The sequence below is a fragment of the Bufo gargarizans genome, chromosome 1 (genome assembly GCF_014858855.1).
Source record: "Bufo gargarizans isolate SCDJY-AF-19 chromosome 1, ASM1485885v1, whole genome shotgun sequence".
In the NCBI taxonomy this organism is placed as follows: domain Eukaryota; kingdom Metazoa; phylum Chordata; class Amphibia; order Anura; family Bufonidae; genus Bufo; species Bufo gargarizans.
The window spans coordinates 701705281-701723796 of NC_058080.1; the positions used below are offsets into that span (position 1 = coordinate 701705281).

Here is an 18516-nt window from a genome sequence, read left to right on the forward strand (position 1 = left end):
CTTGGTAAAGTGAACACAGAGGGTGGCAAAAACTTTGGGTGCTCCAGACGTCACCCCCGGTGGCACATCACATGTGCTGAGGAGGTGACGGGTGACATGAGATGCTACCTCAGAATCAGATGGACTTATTACCCAAATTTACTACCCGGGGCTGCAAGCCTGTGACAGGGACCCATCAGTGAAGCAGCATGGTGTGCACCGCGCTTGTATCCCCAGCCATCCTGCGCAATAATCCCGTTAACTCTTGCTGTGCCAGTCGGGGAAGTTGCATGTTGATGGTCAAAAGGGAACAGTGTCCGTGTATGAGCAAGAAAGCCTCTGCTCCCTGCAGAGCGGCGCTCCTCCTCTCCTGCTGCCTCCGATCTTACTTATAGATGGAGCAGCATCCCCCTCCTCCCCGCCACACGTGCACATACATAACACCAGCGCCCTGCTAGAACTGCTACTCCGCGCAGCAGAGATGAGGATGATGGAGCCGGAGCAGAATTCACACTGATGAATCCCCCAGGGGGAGATTACTGCAGCCCGGAGACTCCACAGCTGCCTCTCACTGGGAATTAGTGTGAACGGTACATTTACCAGGAGCTGATGGAAATCTCACACTCCACCACAGCTTCCACTGTCACCAGCGCTGTCAATCAGCCCCTGATCACAGCCTGGAGGCACAAAGCTTTCACCTCCCCAATCAGATCAGCTCCTCAACTTCAACCATCCCTCCATCATATCTGCTCCACTACTCCCAGCATCCTCCCATATCAGATCCTTCTCTGCTAGCCTCTTCTATCAGCCCACTACTTCCAGCATCCCCCCACATCAGATCATTCTCCGCTAGTCTCTTCTATCAACCCGACTACTCCCAGCATCCCCTAACATCAGATCCTTCTCTGATAGCCTCTTCTATCAGCCCACTACTCCCAGCATCCTCCCCACATCTGATCATTTTCTGCTAGCCTCTTCTCACCCCCACTCTGTCAGCATCCTCCCACAGCAGACCCTTCACTCCCAGTACACCCCCAGTCAGATCATTCACATAAAGCATCCCTCCATCATATCTGCTCCACTACTCCCAGCATCCTCCCATATCAGATCCTTCTCTGCTAGCCTCTTCTATCAGCCCACTACTCCCAGCATCCCCCCACATCAGATCATTCTCCGCTAGCCTCTTCTATCAGCCCACTACTCCCAGCATCCTCCCCACATCTGATCATTTTCTGCTAGCCTCTTCTCACCCCCACTCTGTCAGCATCCTCCCACAGCAGACCCTTCACTCCCTGTACACCCCAGGACAGATCATTCACATAAAGCATCCCTCCATCATATCTGCTCCACTACTCCCAGCATCCTCCCACATCAGACACTTCACTCCCAGTACACCCCCAGTCAGATCATTCACATAAAGCATGACATCCCTCCATCATATCTGCTCCACTACTCCCAGCATCCTCCCACATCAGATCCTTCTCTGCTAGCCTCTGCTATAAGTCCACTACCCCCAGCATACTCCTATATCAGATCCTTCTCTACTGGCCTCTTTCAGCCTACTACCCTCAGCATCCTCCCACAGCAGACCCTTCATTCCCATTACACCCCCAGTCAGATAATTCACATAAGGCATGACATCTCTCCATCATATCTGCTCCACTACTCCCAGCATCCTCCCACATCAGATCCTTCTCTGCTAGCCTCTTATATAAGTCCACTACCCCCAGCATACTCCTATATCGGATCCTTCTCTACTGGCCTCTTTCAGCCTACTACCCTCAGCATCCTCCCACAGCAGACCCTTCACTCCCATTACACCCCCAGTCACATCATTCACATAAAGCATCCCTCCATCATATCAGCCCACTACCCCCAGAATCCTCCCACATGAGATCCTTCTCTGCTAGCCTCTTCTATCAGCCCACTACTCCCAGCATCCTCCTATATCAGTCTCTACTAGCCTCTTCTTTCAGCCTACTACTCCCAGCAACCTCCCACAGCAGACCCTTTACTCCCAGTACACCCCCAGTCAGATCATTCACATAAAGCATCCTTCCATATAAGCCCCTTCTTGCCTCACGCCTCCCAGCCCGTTTCCCCCTGTACAATCTCCTTCACTCCCCGATATTCACACTACTTCCAGTAACCCCATAATACTCCCTTATCTGCACCCATAGCATGTCCTTATATCAGCTCCTTCCAATATGACAATCCCCTCATAGCAGCTGCTTTACTCCCATCATCCCCTATGTAAACTCCTTCACTACCACAACATAGTGCCTTGAAAAAGTATTCACACCCCTTGAACTTTTTAACATGTTTTCATGTTACACCCACAAATGTGGAAAAGTTCAAGGGGGTGTGAATACTTTTTCAAGGCACTGTATATAGGCTCCTTTACTCTCACCATCCCTGGTAACAGCTCCTTCGCTACCACTCCATATATCAGTTGTGCCAGTACCACCCCTATTAACAGATTCTTCACTCTCACCATCCACCCTCCATATCAGATCTTTCCTCCCATCATCAACCAACCATATCAGATCCTTCATTCCCACCATCAAACCCCCCATATCACCCTTATCATATCCAGCAGTCCCATCATCCATCCTATTAGATCCTTCATTCCCATCATCCAACCCACCATATGAGACCTTCACTCCCATCACCCACCTCCATATCAGACCTTCACTCCCATCATCTGCCCCTCCATATCAGACCTTCACTCCCATCATCTGCCCCTCCATATCAGACCTTCACTCCCATCACCCACCTCCATATCAGACCTTCACTCCCATCATCTGCCCCTCCATATCAGACCTTCACTCCCATCATCTGCCCCTCCATATCAGACCTTCACTCCCATCATCTGCCCCTCCATATCAGACCTTCACTCCCATCATCTGCCCCTCCATATCAGACCTTCACTCCCATCACCCACCACCAGATCAGACCTTCACTCCCATCATCCACCACCATATCAGACCTTCACTCCCATCATCCACCACCATATCAGACCTTCACTCCCATCAACCACCTCCATATCAGACCTTCACTCCCATCAACCACCTCCATATCAGACCTTCACTCCCATCACCTACCTCCATATCAGACCTTCACTCCCATCATCTGCCCCTCCATATCAGACCTTCACTCCCATCACCTACCTCCATATCAGACCTTCACTCCCATCATCTGCCCCTCCATATCAGACCTTCACTCCCATCATCTGCCCCTCCATATCAGACCTTCACTCCCATCACCCACCCCTCCATATCAGACCTTCACTCCCATCACCCACCACCATATCAGACCTTCGCTCCCATCACCCACCTCCATATCAGACCATTACCTCCACTATGTGCCCCTCTGTATCGGACCTTCACCCCCACCATCTCTCCCATACACCATATCAGATCTTGAAACTAATAAGCTGCCGGAATCTTTACTGCTAAACCCCAGGACCTTGTATATGAGGCAGAGCTGGTCCTGTTCCCAGGGATATTCGGACATTCTGGAGGTAGAGGGGTTAGTGCCACACCCTTCACATCAATACAGCGTGAAAACTTAGACGGCAGGAGAAGAGGATCAAGGAGTTTTCTTTTATGTCTTATTTTTCTTTTGGTGATATTTAATTACAGTTGAGAATCGCACAGGTGTAGTAATGGTTATAGAATATGCCCACGTCTATCCACTCCAAGATGCAAGGCCACAGCGCCTACTGGTGGAGTAAGAGTGAACTGCAGGATAAATCTCCAGCAGACACATCATAGTCATATACTGTCTATATACAAGAAGATCCTGAGCTCCAATCAAGAACCTGTAACAGGGGCCCCACAAACCATGTGCCATGTCTAATACTGGAATCTACCTCTGCATCCCCGTCCCTGGGGCTAGGACTATCTCTGCACCCCCTATAGCTATGCCCCGTAGTCATACCCAAGTACATACATATTCATAGAGGTCCACTCTGAAATCTTTAGGGCTCAAGGACAGGCACTCCATATACACACACAACTTCAAGCACAAATGGTTAATAAAATAACTGATTACGAAGCCCCGCACCCCACGAAGCCAGAGCGGGGACACCCCCGCCACATGCCATTTTTATAAATCATACATGAACGACGTGGACAGATACCAATCAGTCTGTAAATCATACATCACAGCGGTGAAAGTGTCACATTAGAGTATACGGGAATACAGCCTTAAAGGGGTTCTCTGCAAATGGACATAGAAAGAAGGAGGAGGGAAGTGAATGTGGGGGGCATTCATGTGCACAGGCCAGATCCCCGATCAATGTACCAGGAACAGGTAACCAAGGGTTAAGGGTCCAACTAGCACCTGAGCACCTTAATTAACATAAAACCCTTCTCATCAAAGTCCATGTGCTTTACGGATCCCTGCCTCTGGCTAAGACTAGTATTGTGTATATAGTGCCAAAATGCGTGAGTCTTTTTTTCCCCCCACATTTCCTATTACAGATTTTTTTGAGGCCTTTTTATCTCATTTATATTTTATCCATTGAAGTGCATTAGGAAGGAGGGGGGCACTAACAATGCGGCTGAGGATGTGATTCCATAATTACAACCCCCACAATACAGAGTACGTTCTGTATAGAGAACAAGCAGGAGGCAGCAGTGAGAGGTAAGGGTATACAGCCCGAGAACCCTAGCAGAATTATGAATGCAGCTCTGGAAGCAACTTAAAGAGATTGTATTAGAATGGCAACCTATCACCTATCCACAGGATAAGAGATAGGTGTCTGATTGGTGAGGATCTGACCGCTGGGACCCCCACCAATCATGAGAATGGGGGTCTTATGTTCCCCATCTGAATGGAGCTGTGGCCCATACCACTGCATTCAATTTGCAGGGGACTATGAAGACAGTGGACTACAGCACTTGGGTATTTCAGACAAATCCATGGAGTTTGAATGGAGCGGCAGGAAACATAGCTCCATTTAAATGGGGACACGGGACCCCCAATCTTGTGATCGGTGAAGGTTCCAGCAATCAGACTCCACCAGGCACTTAAAATCTTCAGACCCTTTCACTTTTTTCATATTTTTGTTATATTGCGACTTTGTGCTAACATAAAAAAAAAAAAGTTAAAGTTTTCCCCATCATTTTGCACTCAATACCCCATAATGAGAAAGTAAAAAAAGAATTTGACAGACATTTTTGCAAATTTATTCAAAAGGAAAAACTAAAATTTTGCACGGACATACATATTCAGACCCTTTACTATGACACTGGAAATTTAGATCTGGGGGCCTCCCATTCCTCTTTGAGATGTTTCTACACCTTGATTGGAGTCACCAGTGCTAATCTCAGCTGATTGGACATGATTTTGAAAGTCACAGCCCTATCTATATAAGGTCTCACAGCTGACATTGCATATCGGAGAAAAAACAATCCATGAGGAAGAAAGAACTGCCTATAGAGTTCAGAGACAGGGTTGTGTGGAGGCATAGATCCGAAGAAGGGGACAAAAAGATTTTGCACTAAAAGATACCAACACAGTGGCCTCCATAATTCTTAAATAGAAGAATTTTGGAACAACCAGAGCTCTTTCTAGAGCTGCACCCCCCTTCCCCAAACTAAATAAGGGGAGAAGTACCTTGGTAAGAGAGGTGACAAGAAGCCAATGGTCACTCTGGCTGAGCTCCAAAGATCCTGTTTGCAGATGGGAGAAATATCCAGAAGGTCAGCCATCACTGCAGCACTCCACCAATATGGGCTTTATGGCAGAGTGGCCAGAAAGAAGCTTCTCCTCAGTAAAAACCACATGAAAGCTGCCTGGAGCTTGCAACAACAAAAAGATTCTCTTATCTAATGAAACCAAGACTGGCTTGAATTCTAAGTGTCATGTCTGGAGGAAATCAGGCACTGTCCATCACCTGTCCATTTCCATCCCTACAGAGAAGCATGGTGGTGGCAGCATCTGGCTGTGGGAGTCTTTTTTAGCGGCAGGGTCAAGATTGAGGGAAAACTGAATAGAGCAAAGCACAGAGAAATTATTAAAGGGGTTGTCCGGATTCCTCCATTTTCACCCAGGCAGCCCCCCTGACATGAGCATCGGAGCAGTTCATGCTCTGATGCTCTCCTTTGCCCTGCGCTAAATCACGCAGGGCAAAGGCATTTTTTGGAGATCCGGTGACGAACCGGGCTCTCCATGGGGCTGCTAGGAAGCCCGGTGACGTCACCGGCACTGATGGGCGGGATTTAGTGCTGCCCTAGCCAGTAAAACGGCTAGGGCAGCGCTAAAGCCCGCCCATCAGAGCCGGTGACGTCACCGAACACACTGCCGTGAGGAAGTTTCTGCCCGGCAGTGTGTTATTGAAAACAAAAGAGCCCGTGCCCTGCGCGATTTAGCGCAAGGCAAGGCAGCACATCGGAGCATGAGATGCTCCGATGCCAGCCTCAGGGGAGCTGCCTGGGTGAAAATAAGGGTATGTCCGGGTTCAGCTAGCACAAGCGCTGCCTTGTCTTCATCGTTTACCTGCTTGCTGTCGCAGCAGCATTCAAGTGAATAGGAAGGAGCCGTCCCATTGAAGTGAATAGGGCGGCTTTGGTGTAGTTGGACTTGCTCACCACTGCGGTTGCGACGGTGAGCAGGTAAACAATGAAGAGAAGGCAGTGCTTGTACAAGCACGGCCTTTTCTTCATAGAGCTGATCGGCAGGGGTGCTGGGAGTCGGACCCCCACCGATATGGTATCGATGACCTATCCTGACAGACAAGCCCTTTAAGTGCAAAAAACTAAGAAGCAGCAGAACTGTGAATACTGCTTTGGATATGTCTGATGTACAAGAAGCAATATAAAGTAACAACAGGAGGAGGGTGAATGCAGCTCTGGTGGTGATAGCGTCATTACTACTGTGGTTAGACTATAACATGACATAAAAGCAAGTGTACAAATGCAGCTCTGGATGTAACCGGAGTATGACATGATGTAACGGCAGAATTGTGAGTGTAGCTTTGGATGTACCTAGAGTAGGTAACCGTACGATTCTGAATGCAGGTCTGGATGTGACTGGAGTATAACACGTGATATGACTGGTATAGCATTTTATAAAGACAAGTAAAGGTTAATTTTGTCTCCATTTAGCCTGTAAAACAATATCCAAAGTTAATCCATAATAACACTACGGAAAGCTGTAATTTCATCAAGGGCGTGCTAATTTAGATCCATTCACATCACAGCTATTCACTTCTCAGACAAAGACAATCGACATCAATGGAGGTTCTGAGTAATGAGCGGGAAGGTGAAGGGCGCTAGAGAACGTTCCCCACCCGACCCTGCGACACCGACCCAGGGGGCCACTGTACGTTCACCAGACTTTGATATGAATCAATTGAAAACAAAAAAAAATATGCCAGGAGCATATTATCAGACACCGTGATCTCCGGTTCAGATGTGTCCAGCCCGGGCTTAGAGGGGCTATCCACTAAAGACAACCTCTGTCTATTAAGATATCACAGTGGGGTGGAGGACACCGCATTATTCTACATTTTAACGTAGTGGGGACTGTGGACATACCCATTACCATGAACATCCCCTTTAGTTTCCTGCACACAACCGGTCTGCAAATCACGGACCTGAAAAATAAAGATGCATTCCGTGTGCATCCCCCGATTTTCACTGGACCCAAAAAGCCTATAGTCTAAAAAAAATTGTCTGCAAAAAAGCCTATTGTCTGCAAAATGGACAAGAATAGGACAGGTTCTATCATTTGTGGCCCAGCTGCACGGATGACATGCGCGTGCTGTCCGTTTTTTTTTTCGAGGATTCATAGAAAATAATTAATCAGTGTGCGATCAGCAAAAAAATGCAAATCTAACATGGACAAAAAAAATACATGTGCCTGAGGCCTCATATTAACCCACTGATGTTTGATATAACTAGGGTTGTCACCCGGCCGGAGATTTAGTGCTCCTGCCAGTGCCGATAATTTTTTTCTATGGGGAATAATAATTGCCGGTATTTTTCTATAAGGATGTTACTAATGAGCTCCTCCATTGTGGGGCGCTCATTAGTGCAGCCTTTAACTCCCGCCGCCTCCCCCACTTGTGTTAAGAAAAATAAATAAAAAATTCATCCATTTGATTGCACAACGGTGAACACTCGCCGCTCACTGGGAGCTCAGGACCTGCAAAGCGTCATCACGCTCCTGTCCTGAGCTTACAATGGAGGAGGCGAGTTCTTCCTTTATTTTTTATTTTTTGCACAGGCAGAGAAGGGGGCATTATATATTTTGTCGGTCACTAATGGGGGCATTACTGTTATTGGGGGGCACTAATGGGGGCATTGCTATTACTGGTGGTGCTAATGGGGGCATTATTAATTCTGGGGGGTACTAATGGAGGCACTACTATTACCGGGGGGCACTAATGTGGGCATTAATATTACTGGGGGCACTAATAGGGGCATTAATGTTACTGGGAGGCACTACTGTAGCTGGGGAGCAATAATGGGGTCATTGCTATTACTGGTGGCGCTAATGGGGGCATTATTAATTCTGGGGGGCACTAATGGAGGCATTACTATTACTGGGGGGCACTAATGTGTTTTAAGCCACACCCCCACAACCACACCCGCTTTGGGGTGTGGCTTTGGTATTTTTTGTTGGGAAAGGTGGCAACCCTAGATATAACATATAGCCTGTCCCATGTTCTTTACCTAGAGCTGCATTCAAAGTCTTGCCAACATCTTATTAACAACTCCTGCCGATTCACTCTCTTAATAAGGCCAGGTTCAGACATGACAGAATTGCTGAGGATTTGCATTGCAGATTCTGTGTGGCCCATCCTTGGCAATTTACAGCATAACACGTGTGGATGCACAGGACTTAATAAATGTGCGTAGAAATAGAAGCATGCTGCGGATTTTCAATGCACTGGGAAAACGGGGTGAAATCTACGAGAAAAAGTCTAGGTTTTGCTTCTGATTTGCCACAGACTATATCGCTCAGGATGCAATGCGTTCCTATATAAGGCCCCAAAAGAAGTGTAAATGCAGCTTTGGAGGTGACTGGGGCATAAAGCACTATGTAAGGTTAGGATCGGTATAAAACGGTGAATTTACATGTTAACCCTTCAGAAACAGTCCCGCCTCAATAAAAAAAGGAGGACTTTTGTGGGACAACATACTGAGACGGTTCTGTACTGTTCTACATTTCTGCCATCCGATCGGAGGGGTGCACCCCGCCATCTAGGTGCGTCCAAGAAGGGATTACAATGAAATCCTACATCAAAGTTTAATCTCCAATAACAGGAGTCCTAACCCAGCACAACCCTCATCCACCTGAAGCGCAGGTGACCTGTGAAGCCTGGATTTGTCCAATGAGGACAACATGGAGGATTAGGAGCGGGGCTCAATTTTATAGTTTGTGAGATTAGGACTGGATTAAACACGTTAGAACATGGCACAAGGCTGTGGCTGCAGCTTCTGAATATGCAATTAATTTTACAGACTATTATTCCCAGACAAGTCTGATGAGAATGGGCACAACCCGGGGCACAGCGGAGCACTGCCTCACCACGCAGCATTCAGGACGGGGCTACAGTCTATGGAAGTGGGCTGCATACGTGACAGAATTGTGTCTATATAGCTGCTGTGTTTCAATAAGTGTTTTCATTCAATTTCTCACCATTTTAAAGATATCTGCTTGCTGTCATGGAATGGACACATTCTCACATAAAACCAGGCCTGTCTCTACTGCTCTCCTGGCTTAAGCTTGACCTTAGATTTAATGAGGACCTGTCTGTTCCCCTCACATTCCTGCCTCAGTAAATATTCACTGGAGCATCTTCACTTCCAGTTCTGTATTGTGTCATTACTCTATCGTTACTCTTGGAAATGTATACACAGATTGGCAGCTGGGCATTACCAGTCTCCTGGCCAATAGGACAAGTCCCTACACAGTGCCATGGTCCAAACTGTTTGGTCGTACATTTCCTTGAGGAACAACAGAGGAATGGCACAATATAGGTCTGATAGTACTATGGGACCATTTCCCAGATTCTCTTTCATTGTTCTCTTCCGATATAAGCTAGTTATCCCTATACTAGGCATCTGGAAATGACTTGTTGTTACTGTACCCACTGTACCAAATGAGCAGTATGGCTCTGGTGTTCATCCTTTAATCCCTATACAGGGATCTGGACCTTGCTGTGGAGGAGCCACCAGACCGCTACCTTTTGAGATAGTCCCCACGGGGGTCAGAGACACAGGTGCAGAGCATCAATGGATCAGGATATATGCATAGTCTGGAGACGGGCCAAGATCAGGGCAGACAGCGTACAAGCGTATCCATGAGACAAGTCAGAGGTCAGTTCAGGCGGGCAAACCGAGAAACAGGCTAAGGTCAGGTTAGGCAGCTAGAAGTCAGAGTCGGTAGTCAGGCTGGAGTACAAACACAAGCACCAGAGCAGTATTATCACTGGATTCACCATCCACCTGGAGAAGACGTGACCCGGACTGAGCTGGACTCGAAGCCGATAAGAAAAATCTTGTAATGCAAAAAAATGGAGGACGGCTCACCCCTTGCCCCTATGGTAAGGTCCTCTATTCGTTTGATACACCCAAATAAAAAAAATAGTGGTAAATAGTGATTATGAACAGGCACTAAAATACAGAAACGTATTAATAATAACAGTTGATTCAAAATACAAGATACAGAAACTGGAACACAAAAATAATAAAAAATATAGTATAGTGATAGTATATATATGTATATATTATATCAAACTAGAACAGCTATATGCAATCTCGTTCGATAATATAATGTACCAATTGTATTTAACTGCAAGGTATGATTGAAGTATTGGGGATTATCAATAATGTGGAAATATGACGCATTGTAAGTATCATGTCTAAAAACGTATATTAATATAGTCACTTGCTTTATAGTATTTGCTTTCTTTGTGGTAATGTCCTCTTTCTTAAAGGGTTACTTATAGTATCATTTATGTCAATTAAATATGCCTTATAGTTTGTACAAATCAACCTTGTAAGTCATAGTCTTTCTTTTCACATCAATCGGTAGAATCAATGGTTAGTAGTGCGTATAGTGTCCACGGTAAATAGTGCGCACTACACCAAGGGGAATGACACCAGCTGAGAAGTGAATAGTATCCCACAATTAGGTAACTAGGAGTCCTCCAGTTTGATGAGTAAGTTCAAATGTGTTCAGCTGTACACACACTGCATCTCTTCTGTTGTTATTTTTAAGAAAAATCTTATCCGGCACTGCTGAATGTCCATTAAAAAAAAAGGAACTTTATTGCACATATTAATAAAAAAAATACTGATGCGTTTCGGGCTACACAAAGCTTACTGACATTCACAATATTATATAAGAAAATCAAGGTATGAACAACCAAATCAGACGATCTTATAGGCGAGGAGGAAGCACACGAGCATTTGATTCCGAATAATGTGTTTGTGAAATACATTAAACATTGGATAGCCACTTCTTTAATGGAGAGAGCGCGCCGATGAGATGTTCCTTCATTAATGGGCTGAACGTGCTTTCCTTTTATTATGTAATGTTGTGTTTCCAGTGTTTAATGGACGTGCTGTGCTGGACAAGATCTTTCTTAGCAAGCTGGAGTACGGTATACGGGTAGTCAGACAGAGAATAATCCTTTGCTTATTGCTAGATACTAGAAAACCTAATGCTCAGGCACGTTCCCACTGAGGAGGGTGCCTGAAATATCAAGGGCCGCCCAGACAAGCCTGGAGAAGGATTTGGATGTGAGCACTGGCTGAGAGTGAGCATGCGCCCCATATAGAGCAAGCCTGGAAGTCTTTGAAGTAAATGTGCAGGCCGCACCCTGCGGAGGATGCCAGCGGACGGAACCAGCTCTGTGGAAGGAAGAGGAACAAGGACGGTCAGCCAGACCGTAAGTAGCGCAGTGCCCGCCAGTCTCTATAGAAGGACTGTGTGTACATATGGCACAGCTATCTCCTGGCATTTAGAAACAAGCAATGTTGCTTGGTTTAGGGCCCCCCTTTGTGTCACAGATCACTCCAGTGACGGTTGGCGACTGCAGATATGAAATATGAATAATAATCACAGCAGCAAATCCATTATGGAAACGACAAGACATAGTCTCTCCCCGCGCTGAAGACAGGATGACTGGCGGCTGATAAGGATCCTGTGGAATGTTAATGAGCGCCTGGCATTTTCTCACTGCCCCTCTTGTAGGCACTGACAAAGCCGATACGTGACTCATAGGGTGGACGATGACGTTTGCGTGACTGAGGGTTCATAGCGGATAAGGGGCTAAATGAGAGTGCAACTCTTGTGGGCGCTTATTACATTTCTCATTTACCATCAATATCACTACATGCATGGAAACTGGTGCTGCCCTAAATATGCCAGGGCCGATGAGCAGACTGATGAGTGACGGTTCAATCTGCAGAAGCAAGTGATTGGCAGATATCAATACCACACACAGAGTCCTGGGGGCAAGTCCAGAAAAGCTTCACAAGAAACATGGCAAGACGAGCAGACCCCCGCCCCGCCATGTGCCAAATAATCCAGAAATCGCTGTACCCTGGGGGCACAAGAACACCCTGCAGGAATGAAACCTTCATTCTGCTCAGTGTCTGCAGCAGAGGACAACTACTCATATTAAACTGCGGTTACCAGGCCGCCAATATAAAACTCCATCAATCACATGCAGCCCTGTTTTTCACTCCTTAAATACTCAGTGCTGCTGGTGAATCCCATTCTTTCCACATTAGATGAATGTCATCCGAAGGACTGAGCATGTGTATTCATGTAGGTCAGGACGAACAGCTGTACGGCCAGCTTTAGGCTCAAACCTCCGTATGAGGATTTCTACATACAAATCATTAGGGCAATACAAACGCTCGGCCACTGACATCCCACAAAATCAGCACACGCCTCTCCTGAAATACTCTGTCCTGCTGGACAGTCTGTCCCTGCCTCTGTGTAAGTACTCATCTCAGGCTGTAACCGCTCTCTTCTCCATTCCCCCTTGTCACAGTACTTTTATTTTTCTTAGAAATATTCATAAAGGAGGGTGAATCCTAAAAGATAATATCATTTTCAATATCTTATTTTATTATACAGTCCGACAACCTTCAGCTGCTGCGGTGATCTCGTGACAACACTTCCTGCCTTGATTCATCTTCAGTTCAGTCTTGTAACAGGGACGTGGTTTGGATTCAAATCACAATCTATGTGCAGCAACCCAGAGGGATGGCGAGAATGAGAGGAATGGTAGTGGCTCTGAAAGTGGTGGCAATCGTCCCTGTGGCGCACCTTGGGCTGTGCACCGTGAATGGAGGCCACGCCCTTTCTTCTCTTGGGGCACTCCCTGACTTTCAGGGTCTCCTAACTCAGTGTTTCCCAACCAGTGTGCCTCCAGCTGTTGCAAAACTACAACTCCCAGCATGCCTGGACAGCCTTTGGCTCACTGGTTGGGAAACACTGTCCTAACTGGTGTTAGGTTGGGTGGGTGCCCTTGATGTTAGATGGCCGGTGAGGTGCAAGGCAGGGGTGCAGAGGCAGTGACCGGCAAAACGTGGAGAGAATCACCAGTGCAGTTGCAATAAAGCCTTTCTTTACTGAATAGATAATGGGAATAGTAGTTGATACAGCAGCAAAAAGCACAGCTCAGGAGTATGTTACAGAGTAGAATTCTCCCAATAGCTGTGTATAGGCAGCAGCAATAATGGTAGTAGTAATCCTCCCTGAGTCGCACACTTTCCAGTCTTCCCAAATAACTGCAGGCATGCAATTCCGTTCTCATTAACTCTTTCTGCAATTCTCCTCAGTGCACCAGAAACTCAAATCAGCTAGGAGCTGAACTATAACGTACGTCAGTTTCTGTGCAAGTGCCAAGCTCCACTTCTGAAAAGTAGTGAGAACCTCTAAAAGTCGCAGATTATGGTGCAAATACGGAGTGCGCCATAATTTGCAACTTTTTTTTCTCAACTGTGACGTAAAAACTTTGCTAAATTCCTCGCCACCATAGTGCGTAAAGAGGAAAATGTCTTTACATTAAATCGCCACATTTCACTTTTTGCAAACAGTTAACTTTCAGCAACGATCGGCTGGTTTGCTGCATCTGCCTCCACTGTCGGCATGCAGCATGTGGGTATGAGGCGCATTGACCCCGCCAAAATCTGCATTAAACCTCGCCACAGTCTGCATCTCATGCACATAAATGTGGTTTCTGCAACCTCATTCATATGCAGCAGAAAACATACAGGTGGGCAAAAAAAATCAACTGTAGGTAAGTAGCACGCGCCTACTTCTGCAGATTCTGCATGCAAACCTAAGGGTGAGCCCCAACGAATGGCAACAGTGCTACTCCTCCTGCAGATCAGTGGCTGAGACCCAGCACAGAGTCGGAGCAGAAATCCAAGGGTTAGCCTCCACAGACCAGACCATAAATGTTCAAATTCATGTGCCGTGTGATCAGGAAGAGTTATCACAGGGACGGACGGCACAATTGATAGAAGTAGGACGTTAAAACCATTTTTCAGTTTTTTTAATGTAAATTAAAGACTTTTTATAAAATTACAACTCATCGGTCTCCTTTAAAGGGAACCTGTCACTGGGATTTTGTGTATAGAGCTGAGGACATGGGTTGCTAGATGGCCGCTAGCACATCCACAATACCCAATCCCCATAGCTCTGTGCGCTTTTATTGTGTAAAAAAAACACGATTTGATACATATGCAAATTAACCTGAGATGAGTCCTGTACGTGAGATGAGTCAGGGACAGGACTCATCTCGGTTAATTTGCATATGTATCAAATCGTTTTTTTTACACAATGAAAGCACACAGAGCTATGGGGACTGGGTATTGTGGATGTGCTAGCGGCCATCTAGCAACCCATGTCCTCAGCTCTATACCCAAAATCCCGGTGACTGGTTCCCTTTAAGAAATGTTAATAAAAGGCAATGGGAAATGTATTTGAAAACCCGTGTGGTCCCATGTGTAGTAAGGCTGTGGACTGCATGGTCCCTGATGCCAGGCACAGATTGTATGTGCGCTTATTGAACTGGCTCTACAAAAATCACATTAATGAGGCCATTTCCTCGCTCGCCCGCAGCCCTGAGACGCTGGAGAACAATACGATTGGCCTTGTCCGCTGTGAGCGCAGAGATTTATTAGACGCGGGAGGAGAGCTTGTTACTGCACGACATCCAGCCTTCATGAACCTGCTCATGTTCTGGACCGATGGGGGCCCGTCATGAGCGGAGACCGCCATATATATCATAGTGATGCGATCAGTACACAGGGGGCTCTCAGGAGTCGCTGCATTGTCCATGTTAGGCAAGTTCCAGGATGCTCGGGATGAACAGAACTCTAGGTTTTATCCACATTTCAGATAATACTATATTGCAAATAAATGTAATAAAAAATAAAAACAAATTACTTGTTACAGTGACCCACAGATTACCATTAAAAACAATGGAATGATGATCGGATGCGGACCGTACATACAGTCGTGTGCATGAGCCCTAAAACTGCACATTTGTGGCTGTGATCTATTCTCAATCGACAGCATGTGTGGGCATGCTGAGAGTTGTAGTAACAGCTGGAGAGACGCAGATTGCAGACTACTAATCGACAGCACAAAAGAAAATGAAACATAATACTATGGTCATATAATAAATCCTCAAATCACCAGTTCCTGCATAGCTCATGGCAGCCCCTTTCTCACCGTACATCACACATGGCCCAGAGACGGGAGCACATGACGCAGCAATCATCATGTAACACGCATTTAAGGGGGGAGTGCCTCCTCATCCCGGCGACTATTATTCTCATTATTACTCGCAGGATGACAAGCGCACACTGATCACAAATCATTATTTTACATTTCCAGCGAGTAAATCAGCTTTGGAGGATTTAGAAAGTCATGAGCAACCTCCCCGGCTGCCTGATGCCATGAAACTGCGGGCAACACACGCACGGGTTGACCCTGTAAGGGCCAGGAAAAAAATACTTTTGCCAGGCAAGGTCTTAAAGGGACGAGACCGTCCAGAAAGTGCTTAAAGGGGCAGTCCCCTGTGACTAGTAGATTTGGGGAGAAGGGGATGTGAGGATCTCACTACATTTGGCTGTTATTGCCAGTAGATGTAACGCTGGAGGGAAAGATCATAGGAGGATCATAGGGTGCCTATTTAAAGGGGTCCTCCCATCTTAGACATTTATGGCATATCCACAAGTTATCTTATAACTGGGACCTGCACCTGCCTCCCGCACGGATTTCAGAACATAGAAGTGAAGGAGAAAGTAACCCCTCTCTTCACAGTGACCACGTCAGAAGGTGGGGATCTAACCCCTGGGACCTGCACCTACCTTGGTGGATCCCTTTCTGTAGGTCAGGGCAGGTCACAGAGGTGGGACCCAGGTCTACAGTATTAGACTTGTGGATACGTCATAAATGTCTAAGGTGGGAACACGCTTCTTCATGTACTACAGAAGACCCCAGTGGTCCTACGCTGTGCTGCTCTGCTAATGCAGGGGACGAGCAGGAAAAAATATATTAATCATCATTAAGACACTTCCAATTGAAAGTGAAATATCAGCCCCGATTTCCACCCTATAAGGTAAGGGATGCTCCAGTAAGTAATTACCTATTGTACTGGTGCAGAGCCATGGCTATCAGTTGGGATATCTGAGAAGGTTCTCATTCTTCCAGGTCATGGTACATCAGTAGTAATAAGTCAGATCAATTAGAATTTCTAATTGAGAAAAAAAATTTAAGTCCAGTTGGTCAGACTTATTGCTAACAAGAGGACCAGGCCCGCCCATGAAGAACACAGATGGCAATGACATGTCATACTGCCACCCGCCTGTAGTGGGCGCTGTATTATCAGGTCACAATAAGAATAAAGTTGTTTGGATTTCTTTGAAAAAAATAAAAAATAAAAAATTTGCTATGTGTTTCCAGGAACGGATTCCGCAAAAAACGGAAGACATACGGAATGACATCCGAATGTCTTCCGTTTTTTGCGGAACCATTGACTTTGCATTGTACCAGGATCCGATTTTTCAGGAACATAAAAGGACATGTTTTATATTTAAACGGACATGCGGAACGGAACAACGGAAACGGACAGCACACATTGTGCTGTCCGATTTTTTCCAGGACTCATTGAAAATGAATGGGTCCTGATCTGGTCCTGATCTGTTCCGCAAAAAACGGAACAGATCAGGAAAGAAAAAACGGACGTGTGAATGGACCCTAAAAGCATGATTACCTCGCTGCTTGAAAACAATGCAATTCCTGGAGAAGTCTTACAGCGTTCGAGCCGGATGTGATGAGCACCTCAAAAATTACTACTTACAGAAGTGTTGATTTGGGCCTGCTTTATAGATATTGTGCATGCAATCCCATAACTTCTGCATAAAATTACCTGCAGGGCTGTGGGAAAGTTTAAAGTGTATATTCACCTATCATTTTCTGTATGTATAATCATCATCATTTTGCAATTAATGTATCTGTAGAAAAATTAAGCCACATCATGTTATTGATCTTGGACCCATTCCACGTTACAGCCTGTATTATACTCCAGAGCTGCACTCACTATTCTGCTGGTGGAGTCACTGTGTACATACATTACATTATTTATCCTGTACTTTCCTGAGTTACATCCTGTATTATACTCCAGAGCTGCAATCACTATTCTGCTGGTGGGACATACATTACATTACTTATCCTGTACTGTTCCTGAGTTACATCCTGTATTATAGTCCAGAGCTGCAGTCATAATTCTGCGAGTTGTTAAAAGAGATGGTCAAAAAGTTTGTTGACAGACATCCCTTACTGCTTAGAGTACCTGATATAAAGACAATTCCTATAATGCAACTCCCCAGAGAAAGATCTGTGCAGACCCCTGAATAAACAGTAAGATTTAGGAGATTTCAGCTCTGAAGCCTGAAAAATAGTGAGTGCAATGAGTATAATACTGCAGTGCTAAACTCATACAGGATCTGTGCAGGATAGGAAATGTAATGTGCATACATTGTCACTCCACTTGAAGACTAGCGAGTGCAGCTCTGGAGTATAATAAAGGATGTAACTCAGGATCAGTACAAGATAAGTAATGTATGTACACAGACTCCACCAGCAGAATAGTGAGTGCAGCTCTGGAGTATAATACAGGATGTAACTCAGGATTAGTACAGGATATGTAATGTATGTACACAGTGACTCCACCAGCAGAATAGTGAGTGCAGCTCTGGAGTATAATACAGGATGTAACTCAGGATAAGTAACCTATGTACTGTACAAACTGAGTGAACTTTCTAAGTAGATTATAGATATGTGAAAACTGGTAAATATACCCTTTACAGTCACTGCAGGGTCAGCGGGCGGCACAGACACCGCACAACACCTGCTGACGGCTGCGGGGAATGTGAAGTTCTCCTCGGCCCTGCAGGTTTAAGACTAGATTGCCACTGTTTGCAAAGGGATTAACCCTGGCGTGTGCAGAAGATTACAGCCATGTATGTGACGGGAGATTTT

At 45.9% G+C, this 18516-nt stretch overlaps 1 protein-coding gene across 2 annotated transcripts in view; it reads right to left on the bottom strand.

The window, feature by feature from the left end:
• Nucleotides 1-18516, bottom strand: part of UNC13B (unc-13 homolog B) — a 339965-nt gene that overhangs the window by 174770 nt on the left and 146679 nt on the right. The gene's annotated exons all lie outside the window — the stretch shown is intronic.